This window comes from Natrix helvetica (assembly GCF_964273705.1).
Source record: "Natrix helvetica genome assembly, chromosome: 6".
In the NCBI taxonomy this organism is placed as follows: Eukaryota; Metazoa; Chordata; class Lepidosauria; order Squamata; family Natricidae; genus Natrix; species Natrix helvetica.
In genome coordinates, this window is record NC_138553.1 from 29694483 (window position 1) to 29700540 (window position 6058).

A 6058-nucleotide genomic window follows, 5' to 3' on the forward strand; every position below is an offset into this window, starting at 1 on the left:
GTACACATAGTCCTCCACTTATAGCAGTTTCTTTAGTGACCATTTGAAGTTAAACAGCACTGAAAAAGTGACATGACCATTTTTCACCCTTTTGACCTGCAGCATCCCCATGGTCATGTGATTCAAAATTCAGATGATTGGCAACTGACTCATATTTATGACAGTTACAGTGCCTTGGGGTCATATGATCAGCTTCTGCAACCAACTGACGAGCAAAGTCAAGGGGGAAGCCAGATTCACTTAACAACCATGTTACTAACTTACTAACTTCACTTAATAACTGTGGCAACAAGCGTCACAAATTAGGGCAAAACTCAATAAATGTTTCACTTAGCAACAGAAACTTTGGGCTCAATTGTGGTTGTGCACCAAGGACTACCTGTTAAAAATACTGGCAAAATGCTGCAGAGCGAAGTATATGGCTAGAACTTGAGCCAAATCAAGGGTCTGTTCAGCAGTCTGGATAAATGGAAACCCTCTTGAAAATAATTCAGCCCCAGTCAAATGGAATATCAGTTACTAGTGACCATATACTGTCGAGTATGGAGTGCTTGGTGAAAGGAGGTTTTTGAATTTACAATATATTATTAAGCTTTCTGAAGGCATCTTTGGTCACTGGTAGGAAAGAAAATTGTTGGCTTGATTAAATTTTAGTCTAATCTGTTGGGGGATTCCTAATTTAATCATATTATTGCTGAACTATTACAGGCATATCTCAAAAATATTGCAGACCCCTACAATAAAGTCAATATCACAATAAAATGAGTCACACTTTTTTTTTTATTTTCCAGTGCATGTAAAACATACCTATATTAGACTAAAGTCTATAAAGTATTCACTATATCTAAAAAGATGTACATATCTTAATTTAAAAATATTTTTGCTGAAGAATGGTAATCACCTGAGCCTTCAGGTAGCCATATAACCTTTTTGTTGTTGGAAGTTCTCGTAAAAAAATCTGCAAAGTGCAATAAAGCGAAGTATAGTTAAACCTGGTTATATCTATACATATGTTTGATTGTAAATTAACCTTTAGTAGGTTTTTTTCAAAAACCTTATTTTAAGAGTACCTGAGCTTATACTTCTAATTACCTTGATGTAATAAGGATTGGAAATTTTAAAAATAAGTGTACAGTATTTTTCCTTCTCTGCATCATGAAACTGGTATGTTGGAGGAGAAGCAAAATGTTTGTAAACTGTCTCATTACATTATATTACGTAACTCATGAATAGCTGCAGCTGCAATTGAACATTGCAAAAAAGAAATTCCAATGAAAGTCTGGAATTGATATTAATATTGGTAAAAACCTCGTATTTATTGAGGGTAAGGTTATCAGTTGTGCCTACGTATTTCCAAAATCAAAGGTTATGTTTTTCAATACATATGATAATGGAGTCATAGTTTGTTGAACTGATTACATTGGTTGGGGATCTCATGATAAAATTTTTACAAAATGTTTTGTAAAGCCAGTTCCAATTGTTAAGGTTGTTGAACAAGAGAATGTACTTCCCACAGGAATTGGTTGTCTACTATAGTAGGTAGACAAGTAGGTAGAACTTTGTCACCAATTTAGCAGAGATGTCTTTATATCCTTATACTGTGATTATCAATGATTGTGTTTAAAGTCTGCAATTTTGAATATGTTACATAAACATTAATCCAGCAACAGTGTTGAAGATTTATCTTGGGTTCAAGCAGCATATTATGATGTAAAATGGTTTGTGTTGTGTTATGCACCCAACCATTGTGATATAATATATGTGTATGTGTAAATATTACTTACAGTGATGTCTATATGTAGTCAACAAACTATTTTTTAAATCATGCAGTATATATTTAATATCATTTCATTCAGTTTAGTACCAATGGGCACCATTTAGATAGCCTTAGTTTGTTAATCAGTGTGATAAAAAAATGAATTTCCTACACATGGATGATACTGTATTGCATAATTACATATGGTGTGATTCTTACTCGTTTAGTGACTATTGTTAGTTATGAAAATTACAGCATCTCCAGCTTTTTACATACAGCTAAAGAGTTATAACCTTGCCTTCATCCTTCAAAAAAAGCCAGAGTTTACTTGCACATATTCCTATCTTTAACTTTATGTTGCTGTTATGTAAGAATGAAGCTGAGCGTTTGTGGGGGGGAAACGTTTGGTTTGGTATGAAGAAATGGAACCTGTTGGTTGAGTTTAAATAGCAGCATTTTCTTAGCCATGTCTAGAGGTGAGGCAGGTCTGGGTGCAAATTTGGAGTATTAGATGTTTAGCTACACAATATTCCTATTCCTGCTTTGTAACATTGAATGTTGTTTCTGAGGCTGTGAAAGACAACAAACCTCTTTAAGAAAAATGTAAAGCATTGCATGATGGGCAGTACAGTACAAATGTACTGTATTCCAACACTAGAAAAAGTAGACTCAGACAGATCTATCCAAGTACCAAGCCTTGACGTATTCAAACATTTTCAGAGGAAGCAACAGAAGCCTTTTAGAAGTAAATTGCAGTGCTTTGGAAAACAGCCCATTCATTCTGAAAACATGTTATTGTTGAAATAGTTTCCCATAACCTGCTTTAAAAGATGAAATTCCAACACTGCAATCTGATGTGTTTTGGAATTTAGTAGTAGTTACAAATCCAACCTATCCGTATGCCACTAGCATTCTCATCACGACCTTTAACTGGGTGAAATAGTGCACCAGAGGGCAACTGTTGAAATAAGACGATCTCAAATGGATTAATTTACAGAAAGGGTCTAAATTCTGGGACCCATCATTCCCGAGAGAATGAAATTTGGGGAAATTGTGGCTTCTTCAGTCAGCTGTTGCAGTCAGTCAGGGTTCTATAACAGTTTTCCAGCAAGTCTTGCACCTTCCCCCACCCACCAGCAGCCACTTAGCTGTCTGCTAGAAAGGGAAGATTTCTGATGCTCCCTGCAGAATTCCCAAGAAGAAACTCAGTGGGGAAGCCAGCAGGAAATCATTCCTGCTCCCACTTCTTTTTTTTTGCCTATCCTTAGTCATTCCCTACGGGGAGAGGGGGCGGTCCCCCCGAGTCCCTACGGGGAGAGGGGGCGGTCTATAAATTTAATAAACCTTAAACCTTAAACCATTCCATGTCTCTGTTTAGGGAAGGAAATTTTATATCTCTGAAATGGTGACCCAATAAGGTATTGGTTATACCAATATTAATTGATTATAATTATTCAGATATATTACTATAAAATTATATTATTCAATTATAATTAATTGATGATAACTAAAGATCTTCCATTTTATACTGTAGAAATATCTGTTCTGAAGCAAGGCATTTGAAGGTACACTTATTGTTCTGACATCGGTCCATTCTTTTGCTGCTGTAGGATCACAATACTTCATTACAGCAATACTTTGGGGTTATATTTTCTCTAGGGTGATGGGTACAGTGCAGTGTAGTGATTTTGACCTTTAAAGCCTTTAGCAGTTTGGCCCTACTATGTCCTCTTCATCTTTAAGCCATCGTGAAGCTATGAACTATAGACATGACTTCTTCATCTTTAAGTAGTAGTCTTCTTGTTAAGAATGCTCAGATACCCTACTTCACCAAAAGACTTTGATGTGCCTCAGAGGACAACTCTCCACCTTCTAGGAGTCCTGAGTTCAAATCTCGTTTAAAGAAAAACAGGATGTTTCATTGTATTGAACAGCATGGCACAACAACAGCCCCTGGACATACACAGATTAACTGATACAAAGTTCACTTCATTACAGCTTTCTCTGTTTTAGTCAGAGATACTATATTGCTATTTAAATTGCATGTGTTATTTTTATTTAGTTACTTACTAGATTAGTTTGTTATTAAATGTAAATTCTGGGCTTGTGTGAATATTAGAGGTGATTTTTTAAATGCATTCATTGGATTACGTTATACATTCCACCTTTCTTCCTTGAGCTTTCAAAGCACTTCAACCCCTGTGGACGCACCTGGAATCTGTTTTATTTTGTACGCACAACTGCCATTGCAAGTACTTGAACTGATGATGAACTTAGTAAATTTTCATGACTGAGAGTGAAAGTGGAGTTTCCCAGCCTTAGTTCAATGCTGTTACACACTGCTGTTACACGCTGACATGCATTTTTAATTAAAAATATGTATTCTTTATTATGCATTTCTCCCCACCCCACGGGGTTTTTTTGGGGTTGGGTTTTTTTGTTTTTTTTTTGCTGATGCTCACATGGCCTCTTTAACTGTGAATAGTTAGATCAGCAAAAAGTATATAACAAATTGTTCTTGAAAACTGAAGGGCAATAGCCTCTATTAATTCATGGAAGTGTGAACAGAATTCAGGGAAGCCAGTAAAACTTCTTTTCCAGATGGTCATGATATGCAAATTGCATTGTGCAGATGTGACCCTAATCTAAAGGGTTTTTCATTGGCATTGTATGGGTTGTCTTTCACTATCGTTATTGTAATTTCAACTTTACAGAGTATTTAACAGGGGGGGTCTTAGGCATACTTATACGAGGTCTAAGGTCTATTTCCTTTTACATTCGTAATTTTGAATTCATCTATGCATATCCATTCAAATGGTTGTATCTTTCTAACAAGAATTTAAAAAGTTTCAAATAATTTTAGAGATTCTGTTTCAGACCTCAGTATTAATGTGATGAAGGAATGCTGTAGGGTTTTTTTTTTTTAATGTACGGTGAATTTCAGAATTCACATAACATTCTCGTCTTACTCTTTGGCTTTTTCTAGTTTACTTTCAAATGCATTAGGTTTCATATACAGGATCTGGTATTGTTTCTTTCAGTTCACACCAGTCAATTATTCCAGGCCACCACGGGATCTGGAAACTGATTTCCTTGCTTTCTCAGGACAGTGATAGTGCTTCTAGCAAATGTCAAATGAATACAAGGAGTCCTTAACCAAGACCACAATTGGAATCAGAATGTTCATTGTTAAACAAGACAGTTGTTAAGTGAATCAAGGCACAGTGTGCATTCTGCAGTTTGTGTTGGAAGTGTACCTGCAAAGCCTCACAAACTGTTCATGAGACTTTGCAGGAAGTCCTTTTAGAGTGAGGCTGTGCATTGCACTGTGTTCTAATGCTGCTTTTTTTTTTTTTTTTTGTAGGACATGACAAGCAGTTCTGGGACTGCTTGCCTTCCTGCAAGGCAGGGTGCAAGGGAGCCAAAAAAACAGAAATGCCGGTGGGGTGTGCAGAATAGGTAGGGGGAGGGGGAGGTAGTTCTTAACTGAAGCTTAGGGTGGATCCTCAGCTAATGACCGCTTGCGTTCTGTTAATAACAGCATCAAGGAGTTCCAAGATTGCTGTCACTAAATGATGTAGTCACATGCTTCATATTATGACTACGTCGCTTACCAATGGAAATTCTGATCCCAAATGTAGCTGTAAGTCAAGAATTAAATGTAAAAATAAATTATGGCACTACTTATAAACATGCCCATTGCTGAAAGAAGTGAGGATGGCCAATAGCATTTTTTTCCTGCCAAAATAATGGTTTTGGAAAGCTTAACATTAAAAATGACGAAGGCATGAGGTTACATGAGTGGTGAAATTCAATTTTTTTTACTACCGGTTCTGTGGTCGTGGCTTGGTGGGCTTGGCAGGAGAAGGATATTGCAAAATCTCCATTCCCACCCCACTCTGGGGCCAGCCAAAGGTGGCATTTGCCAGTTCTCCAAACTACTCAAAATTTCCGCTACCGGTTCTCCAGAACCTGTCAGAACCTGCTGAATTTCACCCCTGGATTACATTATATATGTGGCCTGAACTGCATAGTTCCAGCAAGCATCAATCTTCTGAAAGGCTTTGTATACTATGTGGTAGGTTCCTTGCTCTGAAGTGGATGTAGGGCTAATTAGCGATCATGTAAATTGACACCTTTGGATCTAAACAAAATGTATATAATTTTGGTAGTAGCTTAGGCTAGGTTATTTTTATCTCCTCAGTCTTCAGTGCTTTGTTTTTGCACAGAAATAATATCTATTTGTATCAAAGCCTTGATTCCGAAGGCTAGCTACCAACTGCAAAGCATTGGGTATGGTCC